Below are 16,178 nucleotides of genomic sequence, written 5' to 3' on the forward strand. Positions count from 1 at the left end.
GGTTTTCAGAGTATAGGTAACCTCCTTTGTTAAGTTTATTTCTCAGTATTTTGTTGTTTTTGATGTCATAGAAATGCTTCTGCCTGTTAAAAAATTCTGGGTTTTGAAGTGAAAAAAAAAAAAGTAAATGAAGGGCCACAAATGGCAAAATATGCTTCTTTTCTATAGGTGAGCTATATTCCTTTATATGTATATTATATATATAAAACTTCATTATCTGTTCAATTATTGATGTGCACTTCAGATGCTTCCATGTCTTGGCAATTATAAATAATATTTCTGTTAATAGCATGGTATGTGTATCTTTTTGAATTAATTTTTATTTTGCGGTTGACTTTATTCCTTTGATAAATATGTAAGTTTAAAAAGCTAAAGCTATAAATGTCCTTAGAAACAATGAACAGTACATATATGTAAATTAGAAAATATATGTGCATTTAGAAAAAAAGGCAATGAGCTATCAAGCCATGAAAGACTTGGAAGAAACTTAAAAGACATATTACTAAATGAAAGAAACCAGTCTGAAAGGTCTACAAACTACAATTCCAACCAAATGATATTCTGGAAAAGGCACAGCTACAGAAACAATAAAAAGATCATGGTTTCCAGAGGTTTGGGGAGATGGAGGAAGGGAGGAATGAATAGATGGAGCACAAGGGATTTTTAGGGCAGTGAAATTACTCTGTATGATACTACAATGGTAGCTACATGTCATTATGCATTTGTCAAAACCCATAGAATGTACCACATCAAGAGTGAACCCTAATGTAAACTATGGACTTTGGTTGATAATAACATGTCCATGTTGGTTCATTGATTGTACCAGATATGCCACACTGATAAGGGATGTTGAGGGTAGGGGAGTATATATGTGTAGGTGAGGACTATGTGTGAACTCTCTGTATTTTCTGCTCAATTCTGCTGTGAACCTGAAACTGCTCTAAAAAATAAAGTCTATTAATAAAAACAAAAAAAGAAAAGTGAAAAAAAAGATATTCAGGTTAAAGGGATATGAAACCAAAGAGATTTTGTTCTAAGGCATGAAGGATGAGCAAAATGATAGACATCAAAGTAAATATAAAAGCTGTATTTTCCTTTTAATATTTAAAAAAATATTATGAATGTTGAAAGTCAAATTTGCAACATCATTTTATGGGGTTTTAAATGTATATTGGTGTTAGACATATGACAACTATATATTTTTTAAAAGTTCAGTAATAGGTAGATGAAGGGACTTATGTGGCTGCAAGTGTTCTACATTTTACTAGAAGTGGTTAAATAATTTGACTATGTAAAATTAGGTATTGTAAGCCTTAGAGAAATGATTAAAATACAAAGAGGATTAAAAAGCAAATAGAGACTAGCAATTTCTAGTTTGGCATGTAAGGAACTTGGAAGTCATCACTCCATCCTAACAACAAATAAAAAACTGAACAAACTGAAAATTCAACAACTCTTCTTAGATCCATTAGAGAAGTGAAATCACAGGGCAAACCTCTGCATCCCCCAGACTGGAGACATGGACAGTCAAATCCATATAATGACAACTTACCAGAGCAGAAACCCATGAGTAGAAACTTATACAAGAATCAGTACTGAGGTAGGAATATCTGAACTGTAATGGATGAATTGCTGAAGGCTCAATGTGGACAGGCCTGACAATTAAATACTCCAGGGAGATGCAGTCATGAAGAGGGGTCATGCTTTCATGAGTTTTACCTCAAACAGCCATACCAGGTCCTCAAAATGAATACTGGAGAAAAATCCCCTTATATGTCCAGCAGGGAAAAAGTAACTATTTAACAATATACCAGAGCATTTTGTTCTTAACAAAGTCTGCCCTCGAGAAAAACTATTTTACCAGATCCTAAACTATTAAGGCTTTTTCAGAGACTAACTGACTGAAGGGAGAGGAAAAACTCAACTTTAGCCCTCTCTAGCCTTCCATGTGGGGTAAGGGAAATACACAAGTACAGAACTCTAGCCCACTTTAAGCATCCTGTCCCTCCTAAGGGGAAGCTGACTGAAAAGCACTTGTGAAGCTCACAGGCACAGGCTCACTAAAAGACTGAGAACTGATCATAGGATTCCTCCTACACCTCACACCACATTACTAAAGGTCTATTTACAGTAGTTTCTTTTACCCACTACATCATGTCTGGGATCATTAAAAATTACAAGGCATAATAAAGGGCAAAAAACCCCCACGGTTTGAAGAGACAGAACAAGTCTCAGAACCAGACTCTATGGCAGGGATGCTGGAATTACCACACCAGGAATTTAAAACAATGGTGATATGTATGCTAAGGGCTCTAGTGAATGAATTAGATAGCATGCAATAACATGGACAATGTAAGCAGAAAGACATAAATTCTAAAAAAGAACAAAAAATCCTAGAAATCAAAAACATTGTAACAGAAATGAAGGGTGCCTTTGATGGGATCATAGCCTGACTATGGCTGAGGAAAGAATCTCTGATCTTGAGAATATGTCAATAGGAACTTCCAAAACTGAAAAGCAAAAAGAAAAAAACACTGGAAAATTGAATAGAATATCCATGAACTGTGGGATGACTACAAGAGGTGTAACATGCATATAATGGGAATACCAAAAGGAGAATAAAGAGCAAAAGAAAAAGAATATTTGCAACTGTAATGACTGAGAATTTCCTCAAATTAGAATTAGACACCAAACAAAAAACATAGAATTACATTTGATTTCTCCTCAGAAACTACCAAGGAAGAAGAGAGAGGAATGAAATATTTAAAATGTTGAGAGAAAAATCCCACCAATCTAGAATTCTTTACCTAGTAAAATAGTCTTTTAAAAGTTAAGGAAAAATAAAGACTTTCTCAAGCAAATAAAATCAAGGGACTTTATTGCCAGTAGACCTGCCATTCAAAAAATGTTTAAAAGAGCTATTCAGAAATAAGGAAAATAATAATATAATAATACTAGATTCTTGTGATCCAGTCCTACACACAGTGGCCAGCAGTCTCTGTAAAAGCAAAGCCTGGGAACCAACAGGACCAGGAGCCAACCATGCCTTCCAGACCACCCACAGTAGTCAGCCAACCACAGCAGAAAGACCTACGCAGCCCAAATAAGGGGACGCCTAGAACATATAGCTCTGGTGACCAGAGGAGAGGGCATTGCTGGGTTGCATAGAATGTCTCCTACAAAAGGCCACTTCTCCAAGTTTGGGAAACATAACCAACTTACCAGATATATAGAAATAAAAACACCAAATCAGGCAACAGAGGAATATCTTCAAAATGAAGGAACAAGATAAACCCCCCAAAGAAGAACTAAATGAAGTGGAAATAGGCAACCTACCCAATAGAGAGGTCAAGGTAATGATGGTAAAAGTGTTCAAAGAACTCAAAAGAATGGATAAACAGAGTAAGAAGTTAGAAGTTTTTAACAGAGACTTAAAAAATACAAAGAAGAAACAAACAAAGATGAAGAATACAATAACTGAAATGAAAATACACTAGAAAGAATCAGCAGTAGATTCAATGATAAAGAGGAAGATTAGTGAGCTGGACGACAGAGTAGTGGAAATCACTGCAGCTAAACAGCAAAAAGAATAAAGAGAAACAAGGACAGTTTAAGAGACCTCTGGGACAATATTAAGTATACTGACATTTGCATTATAGGGGCCCCAGAAGGAGACTACAGAGAGAAAAGGTGAAAAGAACATATTTTAAGACACAATAGCTGAAAAACTTCCCTAAACTGGGAAAGGAAACAGGCATACAATTCCAGGAAGTGCAGAGTCCCAAACAGGATCACCCCAAAGAGGAGCACACAAAGACATGTAATTAAAAATAAAGAGAAAATATTAAAAGCAGCAAAGGAAAACCAAGAAATAACATACAAGGGAACTCCAATAAGGCTATCAGCTGACTTTTCAGCAGAAACTCTGCAGGGCAGAAGGAAATGGCATGATATATTTAAAGTGATGAAAGGGGAAAACCTACAACCCAGAATATTCTGCCCAGCAAAGATTTCAATCAGATTTGATGGAGAGATCAAGCATTTTACAGATAAGCAAAAGCTAAAAGAGTTTAGCCACCAAACAAGCTTTACAAGAAATTTTAACAGGATTTCTCTAAACGAAAAAGAAAAGGTCGCAAACCTAACCACATGAAAATGATGAAAAGAAAAATCTCATTGGTAAAGACAAATATAAAGATAGTAAATCAGCAGCATATAAATTAGTAGGAAGGTTAAAAGACAAAAGTAGTAAAATCATCTATATCTGCAATAATTAGTTAAGTGATACAAAAAACAAGGAGATGTAAAATATGATGTCAAAAACAGTAATCGTCAGTGGGGGAGTGAAAATGCAGGGTTTTAAGAATGCATTTGAACCTAAGAGATCAGCAACTTAAAATAATTACATATATATTAGTCAATAACTATGTAATATCCTTGTATGTTTCTATATTATAACTAAACTTATTGTGGTGATCAGTTTGAAATGTATAGATATTGAATCACTATGTTGTGTGATAGGAATGAATATAGTATTGTAGGTCAATTATACTTCAAAAACAAACTCATAGAAAAAGAGATCAGATTTGTTGGGGAGGGAGAACTGGATGAAGGTAGTCAAAAGGTATAAACTTCCAGTCATAAGATAAATAAGTACTAGGGATGTAATGTGCAACCTGATAAATATAATTAATGCTGTTATTTGTTATATATAACAGTTGTTAAAAGAGTAAATTCTAAGAATTTTCATCGCATGAAAAAATTTTTCCTGTTTTTAAAATTTTGTATCTATATGAGATGATGGGTGTTCACTAAACTTACTGTGATAATCAATTCATGATGTAGGTAAGTCAAAACACTGTGTTGTACATCTTGAGTTTATACAGTGCTATATGTCAATTATATCAAAGTAAACCTGGATGAAATAAAGGTCAATTTCCCAGTAAGACATAACAATCCTTAATGTGTATGCTCCTACCAACAGAGTACCAAAATAAGACAAAAACTGATTACATGATCATATAATTTAATGCAGAAAAAGCATTTGGCTAAATTAAACACCCATTTAAGATAAAAATTCTCCACTCTAGGAATAGAAGGAAATCTCCTCAACCTGATGAAAGGAATCTGTTAAGAACCTATAAATAACACTATGGCTAGTTGTGAAAACTGAATGTTTTTCCCCAACGTCAGATAGAAGGCAAGTATGCCTCCTCTCATACCCCTTCTATCCAACATAGTAATAGAACTCCTAGTCTGTGCAATAGACAAAAAGAAAGGAAATCAGAAGCATACAGATTTAAAAAGATGAAATATGACTGTCCTTATTTGCATATAATGTGATTTTCTACTTAGAAAATCACAAGGAATCTACCAGGGGGCAAAAAGGCCTTCTAGAACTAATAAGAGAGTTTAGCAAAGTTGCAGGATGCATGGTCAATATGTAAAAATCTATCATCTTGTCTTATGTTTAAGTCTTTAGCCATTTTGTGTATGGTGTGAGGAAGTATTCCAACTTCATTGATTTACATGCAGCTGTCCAGTTTTCTCAACATCATTTTCTGAAGAGACTGTCTTTATTCCATTGTATGTTCTTGCTTCGTATGTTTGAAGACTTAAACATAAGACAAGACATGATAAACCTCACAGAAGAAAACAGGCAAAACATTATCTGACATAAATCTTAGCAATGTTCTCCTAGGGCAGTCTACCAGGCAATAGAAATAAAGCAAAAATAAACAAATGTGACCTAATTAAACTTAAAAGCTTTTGCACAGCAACGGAAACCATAAGCAAAACACAAAGACAACCTAAGGAATGGGAGAAGATATTTGCAAAAGATGAGACTGACAAGGGCTTAATTTCCAGAATATATAAATAGATCATACAACTTAATAAGAAAAAAACAAACAACCCAATCCAAAAATGGGCAGAAGACCTAAACAAGCAATTCTCCAATGAAGACATACAAATGGACAATAGGCACATGAAAAAAATGCTTAATATCGCTAATTATCAGAGAAATGCAAATCGAAACTACAATGTAGTATCACCTCACACCAGTCAGAATGGCCATAATTCAAAAGTCCACAAACGATAAATGCTGGAGAGGGTGTGGAGAAAGGGGAACCTTCCTACACTTTTGGTGGGAATGTACTTTGGTGCAACCATTATGGAAAACAGTATGGAGATTCCTCAAAAGACTAAAAGTATACTAACCATTTGATCCAGCAATCCCATTCCTGGGCATCTATCCAGAAGGAAACTTAATTTCAAAAGATACCTGCACCCCAATGTTCATAGCAGCACTATTTACAATAGCCAAGACATGGAAGAAACCAAAATGCCCATCGACAGATGAGTGGATAAGGAAGTTGTGGTATATTTATACAATGTAGTATTACTACTCAGCCATAAAAAATAAAATAATGCCATTTGCAGAAACATGGATGGCCTTGGAGAACGTCATTCTAAGTGAAGTAAGCCTGGAAAAGAAAGAAAAACATCATGATATCACTTATACATGGAATTTAAAAAAAAAAGATAAAACAGACTCAAGCATAGAAACAAACTTATGGTTACTGCGGGGGAAGGGTGCCAGAAGAGATAAGTTGGGAGTTCGAGATTTGCAGATATTAACTAATATATATAAAATAAACAACAAGTTCATACTGTACAGCACAGGGAACTATATTCAATATCTTGTATAACTTACAGTGAAAAGGAATATGAAAATGAATATATGTATGTTCACGTATGACTGAAGCATTATGCTGTACACCACAAATTGACACAACATTGTAAACTGACTATACTTCAATAATTATATATATATATACAAAAAACAAAAACAAAACACATCTATAAATATGGCATCAAAAAAAGCAAAAATAAACAAGTGGGACTACATAAAAACAAAAAGCTTCTCCAGATCAGAAGAATGAAGAGACAACAAATGAAGAAGCAACCTATGGCATGGGGGGAAATGTTTGCAAATCTTTTATAAGGTAAGGTGTTAATATTTAAAATGTATAAGAAAATTATACAACTTAGTAGCAAAAACAAAAACAAAACTCAATACAATTTAAAAATGGTGATCAATAGGCACATGAAAAAATGCTCAATATCACTAATTAACAGAGAAATGAAAATCAAAACTACAATGGGGTATCACCTCACACCAGTCAGAATGGCCATCATTCAAAAATCCACAAATGACAAATGCTGGAGAGGCTGTGGAGAAAAGGGAACCCTCCTACACTGCTGGTGGGAATGCAGTTTGGTGAAGCCACTGTGGAAAACAGTATGGAGATTCCTCAAAATACTAGGAATAGACTTAGTGTATGACCCAGGAATCCTGCTCCTGGGCATATATCCAGAAGGAACCCTACTTCAAAAAGACATCTGCACCCCAATGTTCATAGCAGCACTATTTATAATAGCCAAGACATGGAAACAGCCTAAATGTCCATCAACAGATGATTGGATAAAGAATGAGTGGTATATTTATACAATGGAATACTATTCAGCCATAAAAAACCGAGACCATAATGCCATTTGCAGCAACATGGATGCTCCTGGAGAATGTCATTCTAAGTGAAGTAAGCCAGAAAGAGAAAGAAAAATACCATATGAGATCGCTCATATGTAGAATCTGAAAAACAAACAAACAAACAAAAACAAAAAAAACACAAAGCATAAATGCAAAACAGAAATAGACTCATGGAGATAAAATACAAACTTGTGGTTGCCAAGGGGGTGGGGAGTGGGAAGGGTTAGACTGGGATTTCAAAATTGTAGAATGGATAAACAAGATTATACTGTATAGCACAGGGAATTATATACAAGATCTTATGGTAGCTCAGAGACAAAAAAATATGGCAATGAATATATGTATTTTCATGTATAATTGAAAAATTGGGCTCTACACTGGAATTTGACACAACATTGTAAAATGATTATAAATCAATAAAAAATTTTAAAAAAATAACAAAATAAAAATGGTGATAAATCTGAATAGATAAAAAAATAAATAATCTTTTCATACTAGCAATGAACAATTAGAAACTGAAATTTAAAACACCATACCATTTACAATAGCTTCAGTAGAAATCAAATATTTAAGTATAAATCTAACAAAGAAGTCCTAAATAAGAGATTAAAGATATTAGCTTCGTATGGGAGGGTGCAAAGCTGAATAAGATAGGGTCCCAGCTGTTACTAAACTTATAATTTAGTAAGGGACAAATATACATACTGAAATAGCCACCAGGTAGTTTGTGACTAGTGCCACAAGAGAGGTATCAATGAGGATTTGTAAGAATTTTGAGGATGAAGAGTTTGCACTCAGACAGGGAATTAGGAACCAGCAATTGTATCTACATTATACCAGGTAGATGGAGCGGCAGAAATTATGATAGGAAGAAGGAGTGTTATGAATAAAAGTACATAAATGGGGAAATGCACATTTTATGTGGGGAACAGTAAATAGGCTTTACAGAAAGATGAAGTTCTTATAAGGAGAGTACTGGAATATAAACTGGAAATATAATTTGGGGAAAGTATAACATGCTTTGAATTTTAATCAGTGCAGTTTGGATTACATTTAGTTTGGAATAGGGAGCCAGTAAAGGAAATATGTGTTTAGAATTGTACTCGTATCAGACTAACAGGAAATAATGTGAATGTCCTAAGAGGAAAATCTAGGCCAGCATGGGTACTAGACATTTGTAGAAGAGTTACCTGTGTATTGGTTTATACCACAGTTGTTACAGTGTAGGTCTCTATGGGAATAGGAGTTGGTAGCCCGGTTTGTCAGGGAATACAAAGGAATTATGAAGCATTACAATTAAATATTATGAACCTGTGAATGAGAGATAAGGACAGAACTGATTAATAAGCAGAGGGCAAATCTAAGTTGAAGCAGACATTGAGAGAAGAACTCACAGAAGCAAATATGGGGAGTTAAATTGAGAAATGGGATTAAGTAGGTAAACAAATGAACAAAAGTAGTCATGAACTGGGGGGAAAGGAGGGCATTGGTCTAGCATGATTGGTATGATAGGCTTAGCTGAGGGCTAAAGAATCCTTTATAACTGAATTCCATTGTACATGGACGTACTCATATCCTGCCATCCACCCACAAAAATTACATATTCCAGATATAATAATCTGCTCAACATCACTCAAACACATCATTCCTTTCAGGCTTTATGCCTTTGCACATGCTTTCACAGCTTCCCTTAATGTTTATCTCTCCTTCACCCCTCTTCTACCTGACATATACTACTTCTACTTTAAGACCTAGTTCAAATGTCACATCCTTGGTGAAACTTAAGGCACAGAGGTCCCTTTCCTAGTTCCAACCTCTGTCACAGAATGTTGTACTGTAATGATCTTCCTCCCTTATTAGACCTTGAGCTCCTTGGGGATATGGACTCTGTCTTACTTATCCTGCGTCCATAGTACTTGGCATAATGCCTGGAACATAGTACACAGGAAATTGAATTAATCAATCACCTGATCAATTATCTAATTAGTTTTTAAGAAAACTTGGTCTTCAATCTATCTTATTTGAAAAGGATATTACTCTAGTCATTGATACTAATCGTCACATTGGAAGTTTCTCTGGAGGTGGAGTATGTTTTACTATTACCACATGGTCTCTGAATCATACTGATTGGTGAAAAATACCACATGACTTTAATTTATCAGTTGCAGGGATCAGATAAAAAATATTAATTTCTTTACCTTGTTGCTCTGGTAAATTCTCAGAAAGTTTAGGTGAAAAGTCAGTGGTGGGTTATTGGTAAAAGATAGCTCTGAACTGGTGTAGATAGGGATATTCAGTTCCCAGCACTTTATTTTAGGTCTGTAAGTATTCCACACTACAGGGTTCTTGAGATAGCTATGTTGAAGCGTGAATTCTAACTCTCTGTTAAAAATTTCTAACTTCTAACTCTGTTCATCTGACTCAGGAGAAGTCCTGAGTTCTTTGAACATCTTTATGATCATTACCTTGAATTCTCTGTTGGGTAGGTTGGCTATCTCCCACTCACTTAGTTCTTTGGAGTTTTATCTTGTTCCTTCATTTTGAACATATTCCTCTGTCACCTCATTTTGCCTGACTTGCTGTTTTTATTTCTGTGTATCTGGTAGGTTGGTTATGTTTCCCAACCTTGGAGAAGTGGCCTTTTGTAGGAGACACCCTATACATCCCATCACCCCCCAACTCTTGTTACCAGAGCTCTGTGCTCTGGGGGTGCCCAGATAAATAAAATAAAGTGCTGGGAACTGAATATCCCTATCTACACCAGTTCAGAGCTATCTTTTGGGCTGCATGGGTCCTTATGTTGTTGTTGGCTGACTACTGTGGGTGGTCTGGTAGGCATGGCTGGCCCCTGATCCTGTTGGTTGTCAGGCCCTGCCTTGTGCAGAGGCTGCCATTCACTGGAGGGTGGGGCCAGGTCACAAGGTTTATGATGATGGGCCAGTCCCAGGGCAAGTACTGGCTCACTGGTAGGCAAAGCCAGGTTCCCAGGTCTCTGGCTGCAGGGCTCTGGGTGCTCTAGAGTTGTTGTTGCCCCTCTGGTGGACGGGGCCAGTTTCTGACATATATGGCTGCAGGGTCCAAGGACCTAAAGCTGGTTTTGGCCTCCTAGTAGGTGGGACCAGATCCTGAGTTGGCTGACTGAGGGGCCTAAGGCATCTCAGAGCTGATGCTGGCCTACTGGTGGGTGGAGTGGGTCTTGGAGATCCTAGGGCTGGTGCCCACCCACTGGTATGAGGCCAGGTCCTGGGGCTAGTGACGGCCCATTAGTGGGTTGAGTCCCAGGGTCTCTTGCTGCAGGGCCCAAGGGTCTCAGAGTTGGTGTTGGCCCACTGATGGGTGGGGCTAAGGCCCAGAGGGTCCCAGGGCTAATGCTGGCTTACTGGTGGGTATAGTTGGTTCTGAGGGTCTCTGTCTTCAGGGCCCTACATGTCCCAGAGTTAGTGTTTCAGCTTGCTGGTGGGTGGGGTGAGGGGCGATGGGGTCCTAGGGCTGGTTCCTACCCACTGGTGGGTGAGGTTGGTCCCAGGGCCAGTGCTGGCCCACTGGTGGATGAGTTGGGTATCAGCATCTCTGGCTACAGGTACCTTGGTGTCCTGGGGCTACTGCTGGCACACTGGTGTGTGGGGCCAGGTTCTGGATCAGCTATGGGTTCAGGGGTTCTTAAGGCCACAGGGCTTCTGAGGTAGAGGGGCTGTCCGTCTGCCCAGCTAGCTGCTTGGCCTAAGGCATCCCAGTACTGGTGCTGACAGATTGGTGGACAGGACCAGGTCCTGTTGCTAATAAGCTAGAGGGAGGATTCCAAAATGGGACTTGCTAGCACCAGTGTCCATGTGGTAGAACAATCTCCCCAAAATGGCTGCCTACAGTGCCTATAATCCCAGGGTGAGCTCCAGTTGTCCCCTGCTTCTCTGGGAGGATCTCCAAGATCAGCAGGTGTTCTGACCAGGGCTCCTTTCAAATTACTGTTTCTGTCCTGGGTCCCAGAGTGTGTGAGATTTTATGTAGAGTAGAATCTATTTCTCACAGCTATCTGGCTTTCCTGAACATAAACCCCACTTGCCTTCAAAGCCAGATTCTGGGGGCTCTTCTTCCTGTTGCAGGACCCCCAGGCTGGGGAGCCTGATGTGGAACTCGGACCACTTGCTCCTTAGGGAGCACATCTTTGGGTATGCCACAGTCACCTTGGGATAATAGTAGTAAAGACAATCCCTGACTTATGATTTTTCGACCTTATAATAGTGTGAAAGTGATACACATTCAGTAGGAATTGTATTTCAAATTTTGAATTTTGACCTTTTCTTGGGATTGTGATATTGACTATACTACTTTCTCATGATGCTGGGCAGCAGCAGCAAGCAGCAGCTCCCAGTTGGCCACATGATCATAAGAGTAAAGAACTAATGCACTAACAACCATTCTGTATCCATACAGCAATTCTGTTTTTCACTTTCAGTACAGTATTTAATCAATTACATGAGATTTTCAACACTTTATTAGAAAATAGTCTTTGTGTTATATGATTTTGCCTAACTGTAGGCTAATGTAAGTGTTCTGAGCACATTTATGGTAGGCTAGGCTGATGCTCCTTCAAGTAGTAGCCATTGAATTATTTTTTGTGGGGTGCTCCAATTTCAGAGAACCTCTAAAGTCAACAGAAATATTGTAACAGAAGCCAAATGCAATATAATGCAGGTGCCAGAGTATTTTATCTCAGCAATAATTGAGGATTGTGTTGAGACTTTTGCAAGTAGGTACATATGAGATCATAGTCTTCCAACTTCCTTTTAACAAGTCAGAGCCAGAACACGTTTAATTAATCTTGTCAATCCAAATCACTGATAACTAGGTCTGATACTGCAATTTGCAAAGTAGGAATTTAAACAACTACAGCTTTGCTTCTTTCCTTTTGATTTTTTTGACAGCCTGAAGTATCAGGTTCATACAGGCACTTTGATACTGAGAGTTTTTAGAATTATATTTCTTTCTGTCATAGGTTGTGTGCCTTCAGAAATAGACTCTGAATTAAGGATTTGTGTGCAAGAAGTTTAATATGGAGTGATCTTGAGAAAAACACTTGTAAGAGAATAAAAGAAGCAGAAGGGTAGAGAACGAAGTTGCAACAGAGGACTCAGACAACTTCATGAGGAGCTCTGAAGTTGAGATGGCTTTTCAGAGGTATTTCAAATTTAAGTAAGGAGTCTGTATCCTTTGTATCCTCAAGAGGAGCTGTCAATGGAAGCAGGCTGCCCCTGGAGAGGAGAAGAGGGTGTAATATTGTATGTGGCAAAATCCTCAGCATAGGATAGTTCTTGTAGAGGGAATAAGTTGTGAGCTTTGGCACGCAACATTCCAAATAGCTGCAGTGAGTGCTTTGGTCCTTCACCAGTGATGAGGATGACACACCACAGTATTCATTACATTTTCCTTCCTTTAAATTTGGTTCTTTCCCACTTCCCCACACGGCCACCTCCAAGTGGTTTCTTTAATTCATTCCTTGTCTTACTCTTTGCACCATTAAGTTTGTAGCAGGGTCCGGCAGAATTGTACTCTTTTTGTTGTTGTTGTTGTTTGGTTTTGAATTAAGATTACTTAAAATCTTCAGGCAGGAAGAAGTAAGGGAGACTGACCAGCAGCCAGAAGCCAGAAACCATAATACTTCAGTTCTTTATAAAAAATCTTACTGTGATAAGAACACTTAATATGAAATATATCCTCCTAACATGTTTTAAGTGTACATTATTGTTGACTATAGGTACAATGTTGTACAGCAGATCTCTAAAGCATATTCATCTTACTTAACTAAAATTTTATGCCTATTGATTAATATCTCCCCATTTCCCTCCTCAGCCCAAAATAACCAGTCTTTGATTTTATGAATTTGACTTTTTAAGGTACCTCATACAAGTGGAATTATGCAGTAGTTGTCTTTCTATGTCTGGCTTATTTCACTTAGCATAATATCATCAAGTTGCATCCATATTGTCACATATTGCAGAATTTCGTTTTATTCTAAGGTTAAATAGCATTCCATTGTACATATGTACCACTTTTTCTTTATCCATTCATCTGTCAACAGACACTTAAGTTGTTTCCATATCTTGGCTACTACTGTGAATAATGATGAAATGAATGTGGGAGCACTAGTATCTCTTTGGGATACAGATTTCATTTTTTTGGGATATGTATACCCAGGAGTGGGATAGCTGAATCATGTACTACCTCTATGTTGAATTTTTTGAGGAACATCCATATTGTTTTCCTTAGCAGCTGCACAATTATTCATACCAACAGTGTTCAAGGGTTTCAATTTCTCCACATCCTCACCATTTGTTTTGTTTTTTTTTTAAATAGCCATTCTGACAGGTGTGAGGTGGTATCTCATTTTGGTTTTGATTTACATTTTCTGATGATTTGTGCCAATGAGCATTTTTTCATATACCTGTTGCTCAGTTGTCCTTTTTTTGAGAAATGTATGTTCAATTTCTTAGCCCATTTTAAAATTGGATTATTAAGGGCTTTTTGTTATTCACTTATATGAATTCCATATGTATTTTGGAGAGTAACCTTTATTGGGTATGTGGTTTAGAGATGTTTTCTCCCATTCCACAGATTGCCTTTATTCTGTTCATTGTCTCCTTTCTTGTGCAGAAGCTTTTTAATTTGATGTAGTCTGACTTGTTTGATTTTGCTTTTGTTGACTGTGCTTTTGGTGTCATATCCATTAAATCATTGCCAAAACAAATGTCGTGAAGCTTTTCTCCTATGTTTTCTTCTAGGAGTTTTACATTTTCAGGTCTCACGTTTAAGTTTTTAATCATTTTGAGTTGACTTTTGTGTATGTTGTGAGATAAGGGTTCAATTTCATTCTGTTACATGTAGCTATCTGGTCTTCCCAACACCATTTGTCGAAGAGACAATTCTTTCTCCATTATGTATTCTTGGCACCTTTGTCATAGATTTGTTGACCATATAATTGTGGGTTAATTTCTGCACTCTCTATTCTATTCTATTGGTCTATATGTCTGTCGTTATGACAGTACCATACTGTTTTTGCTACTGTAATATATATATTTTTAATATGTTAAAAAATGCATTGTCCTCTTGACTTCAGTGAGCGTTTTTTTTTTTCATAATATATTTTGAAATCAAGAAATGTGGTGCCTCTACCTTTGTTCTTCTTTATAGGATTGGCTTAGCTATTCATGGTCTTTTGTAGTTCCTTACGAGTTGTAGAATTGTTTTTTCTATTTATCAAAATAATGCCTTTGGAATTTTAATAGGGATTGCATTGGATTTGTAGATTTCTTTGGGGAGTATGGTCATTTTAACTTTTTAAACTTTTTTTTAATTTTTTTAAATTTTAATTAGATTGTTTTTTCATTTTAACAATAGTAAGTCTTGTAATCTATGAACACAAGTTGTCTTTCCATTTGTGTAGGTCTTGTTTAATTTCTTTCATAAATGTTTTGTTTTAGTATATGAATCTTTCATTTCCAAGGTTAAGTTTATTCCTAAGCATTTTATTATTTTTGGTTCTATTCTAAAAGTGATTATTTTCCTAATTTCCTTTACATATAGTTTGTTGCTAGTGTATAGAAATGCAAATGATTTTTATATGTTGATTTTGTATCCTGTAACTTTATTTAAATTTGTTTATTAGTTCTAATAGTAATGATGTGTTCAGGGTTTTCTACATATAAGATCATGCCATTTGCAAACAGGGATAACTTTACCTTTTCCTTTCCAGTTTGGATACCCTTTATTTCTTTTTTTGCCTAATTGTTCTGGCTAGTATTTCTAACACTATGTTAAATAGAAGTAGTGAGAGGGGCACGTCCTTGCCTTGTTCCTGATTTTAGAGGAAAAGTTGTCAGTTTTTCACTGTTGAGTGTGATGTTATCTGTGGGTTTCTCACTTATGATCTTTATTATGTTGAGGCATTTTCCATCTATTCTTAGTTTGATGAATATTTTTAACAGTATTGAATTTTGACAAATGCTTTTCCTGTATCTATTGATATGATCATGCAATTTTTATCCTTCATTCGCTAGATGTGATTGTCACATTATTTTATTTTAGTATATTGAACCATCCTCATATTCCAGGAAAAAATCTTATTTGGTCCTAGTGTATCATCCTTTTAACCTGCAGACACCATGACTCCCACTCTTGCTCAGTACAGACCATGTGTAGAGAAAAGCTAAGCTCCCTGCTTCTGCCAAGGAAAAAAAAAGAGTCAAGCTTTGTGTACAATGTCCCAACTTCTCCAAGGCCCCACCTGCAGAGTACTGACCTCTGTCCTATCAGTCTCAGCTAGGTCCACCACAGTAAAGCAGTCTGGGGTAGAATGGAAATGGCAGCTTGGGCTGGCAGACACCATATGTCACCCCGTTGGCTCACCACAAAGTGACTTGACAGAAACCAAAGCTGCCTCCTTCTCCCTGGGGAGATAAACAGTTGATAGAGGACTCTGGAAACTCTGGCTGTGCTGACTGGTGGGAATTGTCTCTTATACAAGCTGTGGAGACCAGGGGAGGGGCCTACTTTGTTTAATGCACAGATAATAACATAGAGAGTCAAGAAAAATGAAAAAATCAATCAAAGATGTTGCAAACAAAGGAACAAG

The sequence above is a fragment of the Camelus bactrianus genome, chromosome X, assembly GCF_048773025.1.
Source record: "Camelus bactrianus isolate YW-2024 breed Bactrian camel chromosome X, ASM4877302v1, whole genome shotgun sequence".
NCBI classification, from domain to species: domain Eukaryota; kingdom Metazoa; phylum Chordata; class Mammalia; order Artiodactyla; family Camelidae; genus Camelus; species Camelus bactrianus.